At 46.5% G+C, this 17,024-nt stretch overlaps 1 long non-coding RNA gene across 8 annotated transcripts in view; it reads left to right on the forward strand.

Moving 5' to 3' along the window:
* The window catches only part of LOC309845709, a 215,932-nt gene that overhangs the window by 108,954 nt on the left and 89,954 nt on the right, over positions 1 to 17,024 (forward strand). For all 8 annotated transcript variants that reach the window (XR_014301455.1, XR_014301456.1, XR_014301457.1 and 5 more), the window contains one exon: positions 9,188 to 9,245. This is a non-coding gene — a long non-coding RNA (uncharacterized lncRNA). The remainder of the gene's footprint in view (positions 1 to 9,187; positions 9,246 to 17,024) is intronic.

The raw sequence follows: 17,024 nt of genomic DNA on the forward strand, positions 1-17,024 counted from the left end.
TGAGTTCTGAGTATGAGAACAGGTGTGCATCAGGCCCTCTCCTGTGGGACGCAGTCCGGGATGTGGTGAAAGGAGGGCTTCTTAGGCTCGGGGAAGTCTCCCGGGGCAGAGCTGAGCTCAGAAAGTGACTTGACCAGAATAGTCAACTGTGCCCCAGCAGCACCTGCGAGAGAAACCATGCGGGACTTGGAGAACTCTCAGGAACGAGTCCTTCCTTTTCCCCTGTTTCTGTCTCGGCTTATAGAATACAGGCCTCTTGTAGGGTTAGCTAGGTCCTGGGTCAGTTCTTTCTAGTTACCTAACCGGACTTCCACATGGAGGACTGGCACGTGGCGGCTTTGCCCTGTAGCCGGACTCCTGATGAGCCCACCGAGGGAGAAGCGCCCTCCTCCGCCGTGGCTGGCCGAGGAACGGCCGAGGCCGCAGAAAGCCGTGTGTGATGCTGCTGCTTATTTCCCCTCGCGTTTGCTCAAATTATAAGGCAGAACTGGCAAAATTAAAAGTAAAACAGTCTTATTTTGAAAATGACACCCTATCTGCGAACGGCCCCAGATCAAGAGTAACCACCAGACATCCTGTCGCTCAGCCTGTGTGCTGGTCAGGCACGCTGCGGTCCCCGGGGCTCTGCACGGGCACCCTGGCCTGGGGACAGACCCGCGTCCCCCGTCACCTGGCACCAGCCACCTCTCACTGCCACTGGAGAGCTGATATGATGAAATCAGCATCTGGCCCGCTTGCCGCACCACCCTGCCCTTTTCCACTTCACAAATCTAGGACATTCCGTAAAAAAAAAGAACCGCCGGAAGAATTTTATCCTATCATGTGACTCCATGTCAGGCCAGAAAACTTGGGCGAATGCCTCTGAAATCTGTATCTCAGAACTCTTTTTTTTCAGCCTCATGAGTGGAACTAAAGACCTTCACCAGCTTCTAAGGTTCTCGTTATGGAGAAGGTCCACGATGCTTCCCTCTGTAGTAAAGGACCCGGGGTGGCCCCCCACCCCCAGGGAGGAGGCTGCGGCCACTTGGTCAGACCTTGGTCCCAGAGCCGCCTGGGTTGCCTATGTGGCACCTGCGGAGTCCGAAAACCATCCTCTCCCACCCAGGGAGGCACCACAGGAAGCACAGTGGGACTGAAGGCAGCGGGATGCTGGGGAGGTCGGGGGAAGGGTGGGGGATGCGTTGGTGGCTTTCTGTGAGGGAGGAGCAGGAGGAGGGAGGAACTCGACCTCGGGGCCGTGTTGATGCAGAGCCAGGCTTTGTGGGACAGTTTTCTGGTCTCAGGTGTGCGTTTACCTGTTGTCATGTCTTCTTTTGAGAAAGGTGTGGTGCAGGTTATGGAAATCTTTCCGGATGGTAATAATTGTTATTAGCAACTCTTCCTTAGTTCCCAGATTTATTCACCTGTCACTCCGCTGAGACGTCCCAGTCAGAATGGCCCTTCCTGTAAGTGACCACAGAGCATGGACTTGTCGTGTTTTTGAGTATTGCCAGTGGTAGGGTAAGAAGTCAGTTAACTTGGGTGAAGATTCTTTTTTTTTTTTAATGTTTTATTTATTTGTCAGAGAGAGAGAAAGTGCATAAGCGGGGGGAGCAGCAGGCAGAGGGCGAAGCAGACTCCCCCACTGAACAAGGAGCTCGATGTGGGGCTCGGTTCCAGGATCCTGGGATCATGACCTGAGCCAAAGGCAGAGGCTTAACCAGCCGAGCCACCCAGGCATCCCTTGGGTGAAGATTCCTAAGAAAATGAGAATAAGAGGTGCAGTGAAATTTCCTTTATCTGTGGGGTGCCTGGGTGGCTTGGTTGGGTGTCTGACTCTCGGTTTTGGTTCTAGTCATGATCTCATGGTCATGGGATTGAGCCTTGTATCAGGCTTCATGCTGGATGTGGAGCCTGCTTGGGATTCTCTCTCTAACTTCCTGCGTATGCCTGTGTGCTCTCTTGCTCTCTCTCTCTTCGGTGAATAAGTAAATCTTTTTAAAAAGGCGGGGGAAGAAATTCCCTTTTTGTATTTATTGGTAATTAAGGTAAAGGCTTGCATGAATTAGGGAAAGTTTGAAGACATCATTTGCTTTCTGGTATGCAGAATCTTAACAGAAACACCTATAAAGTATTGCTGAGGTGTTTTGCCAGTCCTGGCCTCTGTACCTGCTTTAATGATAGATTTATTCCAAACTTTAGGGAAATACCCTGGACCTTCTTTTGTGGGTTTCTGAGTAAGTATGAAAGATTCTTTTTTTATGTGCCAACTTGTAAGGAAATTATTTGTATTACTGAATAACAAGTACATATGTGCACTTACCTACATAAGCAAAAACAAATTTTGAAGACTATTTCCAGACAATTACTAGATTAAAGAATAATTAGATTAAAACGTAGGGGCACTTGGGTAGCGTAGTTGGTCGGTTAAGTGTCTGCCTTTGGCTTGGGTCATGATCTTCGGATCCTGGGATCAAGCCGTGTCTTGGACACTCTGCTCAGTGGGGAGCCTGGTTTTCCCTCTTGCTCTCCCTCCCTCCCTCTCTCTCTTTCAAATAAATAAATTAAATCTTTTAAAAAAATACATAAAATGATATGCCTTAGGAATGACACAGTAATTCATGCCTTTCTCCATAGAATAGGTTCATGCAGACTGCCTTTCCTCTCACTATCAGAAGTCCTTCTGTGATAAATCTAACAGATAATAATTTGGGCAGTGGCTTCTCTTCAACTCCTTCCCTGTCCTCTGCCTTCCTCCAGTTTTCACCTGCACACCGGGTGTGGCCACTGTGGTCGGCACTGCAGGTACACAGGTAAGTCCCTGGGATGCTGCCCACAGAGGCCACCTGGTCTGGGCGTGCACAGCAGAGTGTGTTTGCGGGAAGTTCCCTGGACATGGGCAGGCTGTGCCCCTGCCCTTAGAAGAGAGGCAGCGCAGGACTCACGGAGGCTACGTGGAAGCTGAGGTTTCCAGTCTGGTTGGCCCAGAAACCGGGAGCCATTCTAGGCAGAGCCCTTGTGAGGCCTCAAATCCCGAAGCTGGGTTTGGGGAGCACCTGCCGCCTGGCTCCGTCGTGGTCTACAAAGGTGGGGAGCGGCTGGGGGGCAGGATGAGACTGTCTCCCTCTCGACAGGAGCTCACTACTTGGCCAAAACAGAAACGTGGCGGAGAAGTGTGTTGTGTTAGGAAGTTCTGCCTTATATTGTGCCAAGTCTGATCTCTCTTCTCTCTCACGTTGGGTTTAAGCCGCAGCAGCAGCTGTCTGCTCTTTGCCACACGCCTTTTATGTAAGTGATATTTTGCTGCTTTAAATCTTGCTCCACGCTGTGTATACCTTCATTTATCCCTTCGAAGAGAGTTTGGTGACTAGTTTGTTCCCTTAATATAAGCAACGACAATTCCGGTTCGTCCTCTCAGAGTCTGCAGACCAGCGACTGCCATCTCCTGGATGGGTGCGGTAGATCTCCGGGCGGTCACTGCCCCCGCACCCTCCTGTCCGGTGACCCCTTTCTGCCCGGTTCCTCCCCCCGGGGCTTTTTACAGGATCCCTGACGGTGGAGGGGCTGCACTCGGGGCGTGGGTCCCCCTCTCCTCTTTATCCCTGGTCCCTGCGGTCTCCTTTTCCCCACAGCCTTGTCTGCTTTTGGTCATCTTCGGGTTTCAGAGAAACAAGTAGGCCTTTTTCACACATGTACAGGGGATCCTTACCCTACAGAAAGTGTCTTTTTTTTTTTTTTTTTAAAACAGTCTCACCACTATGATCTTCTGATTTAGAAACAGACTAATAAATACATACCTGTGAAATGGTAATAAAAATTAGAGGACACACTCAAATACTAGCTCAGGGCTCAGGGCTGAGAGGGGCGTGCTCTGGCTCGGGTTATACTTTCACGTGAATTATCTGTGATTAGGAAATATCAGTTATCTTCCGAAGGAGCGATCCGGCCGTGTGTGTTACCCCTGTGTACACCCCAGGAGGCCCCTCCACCAGCAGGTGGAGGGATCGGGTCCTGTGGAAGCGCCCTCTAGGGCTTGTTCTAGAAACCAGTAGTGCTGGTACCTGAAGCAGCCCAGGCCACCCGCTCCTTCCCGCCTCTTGTGAGGAGAATTCCGTGTGTTCTCATCCAGTGCCACAATTGTCTGTGGATTAGTTTCTTCACTGAAAACGGACGTGTTAGAAAATGTTGAGCAATTTCGGTTCTTCCACACCCTCACCTCACGCCGAAGCCTGTAGCCTACCTACAGCCGTGGTCCTTTGTGGGGACCCTTCCTCCGTGTGGAAAGGGGATGAGTGAAGGGGAGGTAGAAGAGAAAGAGAACCTTACACGGTCGGTCAGACGGGAGTTTCCAATCAGATCTGTTACCAAACGATGCCTCGGGAAGGCTGCTTGTTGCTGAGATTTCATTATCCCCCATGATGAAGGGCAGAGTCGTAAATGGCCATGTCTCAGGCTCTGTCACTGGCACTTACAAAGGAAATGGAAGGCAGTGGGGATGGAGACAGGACGGTAAATACTGGACCGCTGCAATCTCAGCCTGTGGTCCACAGACCAGCCGCAGGGGCATCACCACCAGAGAGCCTACTAGAAGCGCATGCAGCATCTCCAGCCCCTACCCAGAGGTAGCAAGACTGAATCTGCAAGTGAACAGAACCCCAGGCAATCCGTGTGTGCCTCACCGATGGAGGGGGGCTGCTTTAGAGAGGCCCTGATAGTAGTGGATTGGCGGTGAGAGATTAACCTGCACACTTTGAGAAAAGCTGAACAGATGAGGCATATGAGCTGTAGGTGTTAAATGCTGGCAGTCAGTTTAATTTTGTTTGCAGCTAGAGACCAGGCCTGCTGACAGCGTTTGACCAAACCTCAGCGCCCTGTTTAGGGATCTGCAGGGGTTTGTTTACTGCACAGGCACTGGCCCCTGGCTTGCTGACTGCCAGCTTAGAGCTGCTTCTCTGCCCCGGGGGGCAGAATGGTTTCCTCGAGAACAGCTGGGCCTTGCTCCCTCCCACCCCAACCTACCCTTAACCAAAGAGGAGAGAATAAAAAGAGTACTTACTTAAAATTTTCAAAAAAAAAATTTTAGGAATTCATCATGTCCACTTTTTACTTTACATCACGTTATCATCATGGGTTTGTCGGGGAAAAATTCTGCAAAAAAAAAAAAAAATGTGGCTTCCTCAGTGATGTGCCAAGCATTTTTTTTTTTTTTTCTGGTTTGAACTTAGTCTGGTACAGCTGACAAATGTCAGGGTTAGATCATACTGACCCAAGTCTGGTTTTTAAATGCATGTCTGTTTGGTGTTCTTTCATCAAGTGATGCAAAGATTCTTTTTTTGCATTTGGTTTTTTTCCCCACTGTCTGAGATGATCATATGTTACTTGTATATAGATAAACATCCACTGAGTTTCCTTTTGTGAAAGGAAGAATTAAAACCAAAAAACACTCTTCGTGAGAAAAGGATTAAGACTAGAATCAGTCCTTGCAGGAGTTAAAGTTAAATCCCAGGGCACTTCCTTCAAGGACCCTGAAGAATCCATCAGATTTTTTTTAGAAGCCCTGTCACTGCTCTGTTCTAGATTAGAGGCTGGCTGCACTCTTGCCTGGATTATTTCAGGAGTCCACTAACTGGTCTTGCTGTCTCCCTCTTGCTTTCTCTTCATTCTATCTTCACCACACATCCAGATCATATTCCCCTCTGCCCCAGACATCTCATTTGTGTTCTAGGGCTCTCAGAATAAAAGTCCAAGGCCTATAGGGCCTTAAGAGTCCCATCGCTTACCTCTCTGACCCCCTATCCTGTTATCTTCTCCCTTGCATATCCCAGTTCAGACCGGCCACACTTCTGCCTCAGGGCCTTTGTACTTGCTGATTTCTCTGTTATATAGATAAATTGTTTCTCAATTTATCTATATAACTCTTTGCCAAACTTTCTTTAGGACTTTGTTCATATGTCAGCTTCTCATTGAGGATTTCCTTGACTCCCCTATTTAAAATTTAATCTCCCCTTCCCACCCTTCCCCACTGGACATATTTTATGTTTTACTTAGTATGTGTTCATTGTTTGGTTCCTCCTAGAATATTACTTCCTTGAGAAGAAGGGATTTTGTCTTGTTCGTCTTGTGTTCACAGCACCTAGAACAGTGCCTGGCTTATTCGAGGAGCATCGTGTTTGTGAAATGACTGAGTGAAGTCCCCCCCCTTTCCAGCGCCAAGGGCATTGTGGGACTTCTTCCCACCAGTACTGTTCTCATTCACATCACATAAGAGGAGTGAAATGTTAGGAGACCATCTTTAAAATAGTAAGCCCAGCTGTGAGCCATTGAAAGCATTGTACATAGTATGTTAGGAAATGCCGGCTAATTGTTGATTTGTAAGGCAAATCGGAGACTCACACGGTACACAGCAGGTCCCCTGTGCGCCAGGGCCCGGGGAGGCAGAGAAGAGAAGTATCTGGGGCCTTCTTCGGGAGTCTTCACACTTTCTTGCTACCAGCCCTTGTGGCAGGATCCTACGCACACTCAGCCTTGGTGCCCCCCTCCTCTAAGGGCTGCACTTTGGGTGTTCGTGTGCACGCGTGTGTGCCAGTATATTTTGTTTGCCGGTGTTGTCTCATTGAGGGCTTCCTTTAGCCACAATTTATGTTTTCACTTTTGTTTATAGCGTTTCTTAGTAACCCACTGCCACAAGTCCTCTGTGCGGAGTTGCTACACAAATGTATCTTGAACTTTGTGCTAGTTGTCTTTTAGTATCGCAAGATTTATTGTGGCCATGGAATTCAAGGTAGCAGTAGTGTTACCGAAGTGAGTGTAGACAGTGCCCATGTGATTACTGCTGTTGCAGGGGTGGGAGGACACCCTGGGGAGGATGGGGCCAGTCGGGGAAGCCATATGGTCTACCTGGCATAATGGTTCCTGTTTCGGTGATGGATGCAGCAGGTTCTTACAGCCCAAAGCCATTCTTCTTCCTTTGATAAAATCTCTCTTGCATGTCCACTCTTGTGGAATGTGCTCGTCAGCTGAGCCCAGTATCCACCTTCATGGAGCTTCTTACTACTCTAATGGGAGAAATACGCATAAATAATCACATACATGTGCAATTATAAGCTGTTATTGGTAAGTGCTACTAAGGAGATCAAGATGGTGTGGGAGCTTTAAATAGAAGAATTTGGGGGCGCCTGGGTGGCTCAGTGGGTTAAGCCTCTGCATTCGGCTGAGGTCATGATCTCAGGGTCCTGGGATCGAGTCCCACATCGGGCTCTCAGCTCAGCAGGGAGCCTTCTTCCCTCTCCCTCTCTGCCTGCCTCTCTGCCTACCTGTGATCTCTGTTAAATAAATAAATAAAATCTTAAAAAAGAAGAAGAAGAAGAAGAAGAAGAATTTGTCCCAGTCTTGAGGTCAGGTCATTCAAAGTAGGATCTGCCAGTTACTAGGCAAGTGTGTGCTTTGAGGGGGGAAGGGGCAGAATATTGTGTATTAATTTACAGGCAGAGGAAATGAGGTATGCAAAATCTCTGAGGTGCCGAGGGATTGTGCACATTCAAGAGAGTGAAAGTAGACCAGCGTGGTTGCAGTGAATGAAGGTGGCAGGGCGAGTGGTGCTGAAGGAAGCTGGGGCAGGTGCGCGGGGCCAGAGGGAGCCTTCCGGGCAGCTTTTTGGGCCTTAATCATGAGCCCAGTGTACAGCACTGAAGGGGTTTGAGTCAGGCTGGGCCCTGAGCTATTTTCTATCTTTGGATGTATACTTGGGACACCCTGTGGTTCATGGTCTGGAAGGGAAAGTGTGGAAGCTAGGAGTACGTGGGAGTATCTTGAGTTTGTCCAGGAGATGGTTGATGGAGCCTGGACTAGGGTGATGTGGTACAGGAGATAGGAGAACACTTATCTGGAGGGGAGAGTGTTGGAGGCCATTAGCTCCGAGGTTATGATTGCTCTGATATGTTTGCTGAACAAGCTTCAGTTGATTTGGCTTGACCTTTCACTTGCCTATAAGTTGCCTGGACCTGGGATTTCAGGAAATACCTGTTGGCTAGAGAAATGTAAATATATTGGTCAAGCTGGATGGAGCAAGTGTCCAGACTGGCAATGACGGTCTTCGTTGTATGTGAATATAAAGGTATTATAGCCTTATACATCAGTCTTTTGAGCTTTGTTAGCTTTAATCAGTACTGGATTACATTTCTGGAAATTTAGTGAGGTAGACTTTTGGATGCAAGAGATTTGAAAGACAGTCCTGAATTCCCAGAGGTCAGTGTCATCTGGTGACAGTGCTCTGAGTAGCCGCCTTCCCTAGGCAGTACCCTCTTTTTTGATGATTGCTTTCCCATTGTCATTTTTTAAAAAAATTAGGTAAATCTGTGATATGGGGCACCTGGGTGGTTCAGTCGACGAAGCAGCTGCATTGGGCTCGGGTCATGATCCCGGGGTGCTGGGATCCAGCCCTGTGTCAGGCTCCCTGCTCAGTGGGGCGCCTGTTTCTCTGCCGCTGCTGCCCCTGCTTGTGCATTCTCTCTGTGTCAAGTAAATAAATAAAATCTTAAAAAAAAAAAAAAAAAAAAAGCAAATCTCTGATCGCTATATCACCAGTCGTCTCTGCCCTTAGAACTGCAATTATCCACCCCACCCCCCGCCCACAGAAAGGTGCTGCCTACCTGAAAAAAAGAACTTGAGAGGGAATGTAGTTTGAAAAGGCATAATAAATGTAGAAGGATTCAGAGTCAAGGAGAACCTTGTTCTAAATTGTTTCCCTACGCATCTTTTTTTTTTTTTTTAAAGATTTTATTTATTTGACAACAGAGATCACAAGTAGGCAGAGAGGCAGGTAGAGAGAAGGGGGGAAGCAGGTTCCTCGCAGAGCAGAGAGCCCGATGTGGGGCTTGATCCCAAGACCCTGAGATCATGACCTGAGCCGAAGGCAGAGGCTTAACCCACTGAGCCACCCAGGTGCCCCTGCATCTAACTTTTTAATATGGCATGTTGATTTTCTTTGAAACCATAAACCATATCTGTTTTCCAAATCTATTATCTAAATGTACGGTGATACCGTCTTAATGGTTCTACCTGGGGACTCCTGAAACGACGCAGCTGAAGTAATTGACTAAGGTGTCAGGAAGCCCTTTGGGTGCTCCTGAGTTTGAAAGATGTCAGACAATGATATGCAACTCATGTATGCTTATATGACTTCTCACTGTGTTTTCCTCATTTTTCTCAGGAGAAAAGTGGAAGAAACAGCGGCACTTTCCCGTGGAACAGAGTGAGCCACTGAGCAGGTACATAATTGAAATGAGCAGGGGTTGTGTATACAGCCACCTGTCGCATTTGTGAAGTCCTTCAAGAGTACCTGGCACATTGTGAAACATGTGTTTGCTCTTGGGAAGTTCTTTTAAATGTGCCTGAGCCCCAAACAGACTAGGCATCCAACCAAAAAGTACCCCCACAAAAACAAACCCTCTGCTCCTGAAGCCGTTGGGAACATCATTGGCAGATTATTTTCCTCTTTTTTCCATCACTGGTAAATTCTGTGGGACCTGTGAACCTGGCCTGAGAAACTTGCTGTCTTCATCTTGGAGCAGCACCCAGAGTGTTTGAGCACCCGTTCATCTTTGATTTTGATGAAGACCCTTTCAGTGTCAGCTCCATTTCTGTTTTGAGCAAAACAAGCTTTTTAAAAAATTCTTAAAGAAACAGCTCCTTGTCATTTGGGGAATGAGATTGCAAAGTTCACCTCTCACGTTTGACCTCCCCTATGTCCAGTTTTCTGGAGCCGCACAGTTTCTGCCTTTCTGCCTTGTTCTGGGGAGGCTTGGGTCTCCTGATCTGTATCTCACCTTCCCTCTCAGTTCAGCTCTTCTGTCTCCCCCCGGCTCCTCTCCCTCAACACGTCAGCTTGGTTCGGGACCCAGAGGACACGCCAGGAGCGGGGCCCCCAGTCTGATTAGGTCAAGTTAGATGTTTCTCTAAATGGCGTTCACACTGCACCCCCTCCCCCCCAACTTACGTAGTTGACTTGCAGTACTCTGTCATTTATGTTTTGTCACATTTCCCTTCTGGGATTTTGGGATATTACCTTTGGGAGTTTTTTTTTTTTAAGATTTATTTATTTATGAGGTGGGGAGGGGCAGAGGGAGGGAGAATCTTAAGTAGACTCTGAGCTGAAGCGGAGCCCGACGTTCGGCTCAGTGTCTGACCTGAGCCCGAGATCATGACCTGGCCGGAAATCGAGAGTCAGGTGCTTAACCAACTCTGCCACCCACGTGCCCCTGGAAGTTGCTTTTCTGTTTGGAGGTGTTACAGATGGCATTGTCACCTTGAGAGAGGTGGGCACTGGCGCTGCACTCCATAGGTCGTGGCTCCCAGACCTCTGGGCTGGAAGCCCCCAGGAAGGAGTTGGGTGTCACGTGAGGTCCCAGCACACACATTTGTATCTGCGGATCTGTGGTTTCCCAAAATAATACCTGTACTGTTGGGAGCTGTGATACAATTTCCTTTTTTCTCTTTTTTCTTGCTGCTTTCGTCTCTGCTGCTCCTGATTACTTACAGAATAGGTTCCATATACTACTGGTAAGGGGTACTTTGACCAGCGGCACGGTCACGTGTTTCTCCTTTTCCATGTTCTGTAGTAACTTGCACAGGTCTCCGTTATCCCTAAATACTCCCTCAGACTTGCCTTATTTTAGTTCTTTATATGCAAAACTCTCTCCTTCCTTTTGTTCTTTTTAAAAAAATTATTAAATAATTTTTGTTCTTTTTAAAAAAATTATTAAATTCATCATTTATTTTTAGAGCAAGAGAGAGTGTGTGAGTGTAGCAGGGAAGAAACTCAGAGTCAGTGCTGAGCCCTACTCCAGGTCAGGGACAGCGATCCCAGGACCGCGAGATTGTGACCTGAAGCAAAATTAAGAGTCGGGCGCTCAACCCGCTGAGCCTCCCAGGCGCGCCCCTCTCCTTCCTTTTGTAAGCCTGTGTTTCTGTTTTTCACGTACCATTCACTTCTCAGTGCTCTTTGTTTGAACTTGGACCTTCCTCTCCTGACCAAGAGCCGAGAATCATTTTACCGTTTTGACTAAAACAGGTCGCTCAGTGCTATTAGATCCTGCCTAGTAAATGTAATTTTCAAAAGGTAACACTCCTGTATCTGCTTAGATCCCCATATTCAGTTTCTCAGAGACCTGCCTTTTCTGGCAGTCTCATCTCACAGTTCATGCTCTTCTGTGGTTCGCAGGATCACAGAATTATAGTGGGGCAGGGGTCTTCTGTGTCCTTTTTTGGTTGGTGTCGTGGGCTACAGAGAGACACCTGCTGGCTCAGATGTAGAGTTGCAGCATTTTTCCATTCTGAAGTCTATCAAGTTGTCATTTTTAGGACCTTAAGCTTTCATGATGCACAGGTAAGCCATGCATACCTGTGCACAGGTATGTTGGAACGCACCGAAGTCACTCCCCTAGCCCCCTGCAGCATTCTTAGACTCTCCAGCTCCACGTCTAATGAACTGAAAAGTATTAATAGCCCATCACCCAGTCAGAAGCTGATGCCTCATGGGGAAAAGGACTTCATGGTAGAACTAGATTCCTTCCTTTCATGTGTTCCTAACGGGACCACAAATTGATAGTTTAGTAAAACTCCCAGTAAGCCAAGATCCATTTAAAACTTTTGGAAATGATAATGCACTCTTCCAGGATGGTTAAGAACTTAAGTTTTAAATGGTTTAGGTTTGCAGCTTGGTTTGTTAAATGGGCAATACATTTGGTTGTAGTTATAAATCTAGTGCTAGAAAACAGGAATCTAAAATCTGTTGCTGCTTTATTTTGAAGTCCAAATTGGAATATCATAGTGACTTCTGTGCAATGCTTATTTTAGCAAAATTTTTATTGTTGATATCAGAGGCAAGTTTATTTATAAAGAAATCATAAAGATTTTAATGTGCAAAGTGGTTCTTCACTTTTTTACTTTTTAACTTTTTTAGAGAGAGAGAGAGGGAAAGCGTGCACACGAGCTGGGCAGGGGGTGAGGGAGAGAGTGAATCTTCAGCAGTCTCCACACCCAGTGCAGAGCTCTCTGGGCTTGACGTGGGGCTCAATGTGGGGCTTGATCTCATGATAATGAGATCACGATACTGAGATCATGACCTGAGCCAAAATCAGGAGTTGGACGCTTAACCTATGAGCCACCCAGGCACCCCACAAAGTGTGGTTCTTTTATTTATTTATTTTTTAAGATTTTATTTATTTATCTGACAGACAGAGATCACAAGTAGGCAGAGACGCAGGCAGAGAGAGGGGGAAGCAGGCTCCCTGCTGAGCAGAGAGCCCGATGCGGGACTTGATCTCAGGACCCTGCGATCGTGACCTGAGCGGAAGGCAGAGGCTTAACCAACCGAGCCACCCAGGCGCCCCTAGTGTGGTTCTTTTAAGCAAAACTAATATCCACCTGTTTTTGAGGACTGTTTCTAAGGTTGTAGATAATAAAGGAGAGCAACATACTCTAGTTTTCTCTCCGTCTCTACTTCTAGTACACCGTGCATGCCTGGAAGCTGGTAAAAAACACCAAAATGTGTACATCCGTCCCTTTAAACAGGAGCTGTGAGAGTGTGCAGAGAGGGAGCTAAAGCCTGGTCCGCCCACACTGTTCTCTTCTCCCCTCCATTGTAGAAGATGAACTGTTCCTGAGCAAGATCGTACTGGCTGCAGGGAATGGCCAAAAAGAACGTTATTAATGGTTCAGGGACACAAATTATGGCAAATACAGAAACAGTGTTTGGGAACATAAAATACTCTGAGTTTAAAACGCTAAGCCAGAAGAATAGCACATATTTAAAAAAAAAAAAAATTTCCTACGCACCCAGTTTTTCTGGCCATCTTCCTTTATTCCTGTTCTGAGAGGGGAACCTGAAGTGAAAATAGAAACCATTACTCCTTTTATCAGGGCACCTAGAATGATCAGGAAGAGTGCAGGAAGTCACGTCTGGTAGCCAAGCGCTTCTTCCAAAAGCACGAACAGAAGAAACAGAAGACGTGAACAGTAAGAGAGGGAACACAGGGTGGTGTGGGTTTGCGAGGTTTGAAGTCCAGGGCTTCGGTCCAGTTCTGTGGCCGTTGTCCTGAAACAAGGAACGTGAACTGCGTGGCCTCCTGTAAGTGCATGGTACCTACTTGCCCCTGTCGTTGCCACCTTCGGAGCTACTCGGTGGCACTCTCAGGACATTCTTTTCCTTGTGCTTATTCCAGTCAGGGATGGATTTGTTTAGCTCTAGTCTGTATTTTTGGGAACTGTTTATATGACAAAGAAAACAACAACGTTTCTAGCATTCAGTGTTCCCTGTGTGCCAAGCATTGGGTGTGGAGCATGAGCGTAGATAAATATTACTGTCATCCCAGTCTTCTTCTTTTTTCTTTAAATTCAGTTAATTTCTATGTTATATACATAATGTATTATTAGTTTCAGAGGTGAAGGTCCGTGACTCATCAGTCTTGTGTAACCCCCGTGCTCATTCCGTCATGTGCCCTCCTTAATGCCCATCACCCAGCGACAACCGCCCCCCCCCATCCTCTCCGTTCTGCAGAATGTGCACATTATAAGGAAGCTCAGGGAGGCTAGTGTGTGAAAGACCACAGTTCCCTAACCCCCGTCGGGAATGAGCCGTCGCCAGTCCCTGAATGCTAGTTGGCTCAGAATGATGTTGCTTACATGAAGCTTCAGAAAAAGCTTTTTGTTTTATGTTGTTGATGAGCTGGGATAGCCAGAAAGGAAAATACCACTTACTGAAAGAAAAGGGGATTTAATAGAATTAGAAATGTAACTCCGGGGCTCCTGGGTGGCTCAGTCGGTTGAGCCTCCCACTCTTGGTTTCAGCGTGGGTCCTGGTCTCAGGGCCCTGAGCCAGAGCCCCCCCATCAGGCTCCCTGCTCTCCGGGGAGTCTGCTTGAGATTCTCCCTCCCCTGCACCACTCTCTCAGCATGAATATCTGAATATATTTCCCGAGTATCCTGATGACGTGGTATATCTTGCTAGTGCAGTAGGAAATTTAAGGCAGACAGATTCCAGAGGATTTCAGGATTTGGGGTGTATCTACACCAATAATTGGAAGAAGGTAAATCCAGCACCTCTCATTGAAGGACAAATAAATATTATCTACACCCAGTTTTCCATTGACCACCTTACTGGGGAAGAAGTAATACCATAGTTAATCATAACTTATTTTCTTGTTTAGTTTTTGCTTTAGGGTTCTTTGTTTTCTGGAGTGCAAAGAGCTGTCGTTGGATTTAGAAGTGGCCGAGTATGTAATTATGAAAAGAGGAATATCTCTATAATTTAAAATATGTCGCAGATATTGTCAAGTGTTTAGAATTAATACATGGGGAGTTCATTATGTTTCTTGCTTATTCTTTTTTAAAATTTTTTTAAGTTATTTATTTATTTATTTGATAGAGATCATAAGGCAGAGAGGCAGGCAGAGAGAGAGGGGGAAGCAGGCTCCCTGCTGAGCAGAGACCCCCCCCCCTCCAATGTGAGGCTCGATCCCAGGACCCTGGGATCACGACCCAAGCCGAAGGCAGAGGCTTTAACCCACTGAGCCACCCAGGCACCCCTGTTTCTTGCTTATTCTTAAAACTGTGAATGTCCAGGGCAAAGCAGGAAGTTAATGAGAGAATCTGTCTTGACAAGCCTTCCTGGCTCCCCTACCCACCTATTCCCATTTTTTTTTTCCTTTTAAGGCAAAATTAGTATAGGATTAAGATCAGAGATCTTGGAAGGGGAAAATAAGTTGGAAAATAAATTTAAGCTTGTGAATTTGTAAGTTAAAGGCAGTTTAGAGGACATTTACCTTAACCTTTTCCATTTACAGATAAGGAAAGTGAGCTCCCTGTGGCTTACACAAGGCCACAGAGCTATTAAGAGCCAGAACTGATCCTGACATGGAGATAGTACTTACTGCACCAGAAGTTTTAATGGGATTTTTTTTTTTTTACTTTTATTACGGTATAATTGACAAATAATATGGCAAAATAAAGGGTACTGGGATGGATGGAGATACACACACACACACACACACACACACACACACACACAACTGGTCATAGGGTTTCTTTCACTTGAATAATTTTCAAAAATGGGTATTAAACCTCAGTCTTCTTTGTCTTTTGTTTTTTAACACACTCCTTGGAAAGCACGTGTCTTAGCATAAGTGTCCCAGAGATCACAGCCTAGTTCTGTACCTAGTGCTCTGTTTCTCCCCTCTGCTAGACTGGGGGGGCAGCCTTATGTGTGCACAGATAGGAAAGAAAGAGAGACGCTGTCTGCGCCTCCATGAGCACGAAGCCTGTGTGTGATAACTTTTCCACCTGGACCCCGCTTCCTTTCCTAACAGCGGCTCCCTGGGAAGTTCCAGGTGTTTCTGACTGTGTGCACCCCTTCACAACCTAGAGAACAACGCCCCTAATTCATGCATTCTCAGGCATGGGGCAGCTCCCCTCAGCAAACAAAATGCTCCTGTGCAGGTGGTTATTATTTTTACTATTATTTATTTATTAACATATAATTTATTATTTGACCCAGGGGTACAGGTCTGTGAATCATCAGGCTTACACACTTCACAGCATTCACCATAGCACGTATCCTCCCCAATGTGCAGCCTCCCTGTCCTTCCCTCCCCACCCCCCAGCAACCCTCAGTTTTTTGTGAGATTAAGAGTTTCTTACGGTTTTTCTCCCTTCTGATCTCATCTTGTTTCTTTTTTTTCCCCTCTCTACACCCCACAACCCCCAATCTATTTCTCAGATTCCTCATATCAGAGAGATCATATGATAATTGTCTTTCTCTGATTGACTTATTTTGCTTAGCATAATACCCTTTAGTTCCATCCTCGTCGTTGCAAATGGCAAGATTTCTTTTTGATGGCTGCATAGTATTCCATTGAATATATATTCCACATCTTCTTTATCCATCCGTCTGTTGATGGACATCTAGGCTCTTAACATAGTTTGGCTATCGTGGACATTTCTGCTATAAACATTCAGGTACATGTGGCCCTTCGGATCACTAAATTTGTATCCTTAGGGTAAATACCCAGTAGTGCAATTGCTGGGTTGTAGGATAGCTCTATTTTTTTGAGGAACCTCCATGCTGTTTTCCAGAGTGGTTGCACCAGCTTGCATTCCCACTAACAGTGTAGAAGGGTTCCCCTTTCTCCACATCCTCACCAGGATCTGTTGTTTCCTGACTTGTTAATTTTAGCCATTCTGACTGGGGTGAGGTGGTATCTCATTGTGGTTTTAATTTGTAATTTCCTGATGCCGAGTGATGTGGAGCACTTTTTCGTGTGTTTGTTGGCCATCTGGATGTTTTCTTTGCCAAAATGTCTGTTCATGTCTTCTGCCTATTTCTTGATTGGATTATTTGATTTTTGGGTGTTGAGTTTGACAAGCTCTTTATAGATTTTGGATACTAGCCCTTTATCTAATATGCATTTGCAAATATCTTCTCCCATTCTGTCGCTTTTCTTTTGGTTTTGTTGACGGTTTCCTATGCTGTGCAAAAGCTTTTGATCTTGGGGACGCCTGGGTGGCTCAGTGGGTTAAGCCTCTGCCTTCGGCTCAGGTCATGATCTCAGGGACCTGGGATCGAGTCCCACATCGGGCTCTCTGCTTGGCGGGGAGTCTGCTTCCTCCTCTCTCTCTCTCGCTCTCTCTGCCTGCCTCTCTGCCTGCTTGGTCTCTCTCTGTCAAATAAATAAAATCTTTTTTAAAAAAACAAAAACAAAAAAACTTTCGATCTTGGCGAGTCCCAGTAGTTAAATTTTTGCCCTTGCTTCCCTTGGTTTTAGCAAAGTTTCTAGGAACAGGTCCGTGCAGGAGGTTACTACCCATATTATTTTCTGCAGATATAGATGCAGTCTCAGTTTTGGAGGCTGCAGTTTTACATTTGGCTCCCTTCCCCCTTCCCAAGAAATCATTCAGCTTTCCACGTTAAGAGAATATGATTCCCATGGCCAGGCAGTATGCTCATCTGGATGGCTGGCTTCGACAGGAATGCCCTTGGTCCCAAGCAGTGA

Source organism: Mustela nivalis (genome assembly GCF_964662115.1).
Source record: "Mustela nivalis genome assembly, chromosome: 12".
In the NCBI taxonomy this organism is placed as follows: Eukaryota; Metazoa; Chordata; class Mammalia; order Carnivora; family Mustelidae; genus Mustela; species Mustela nivalis.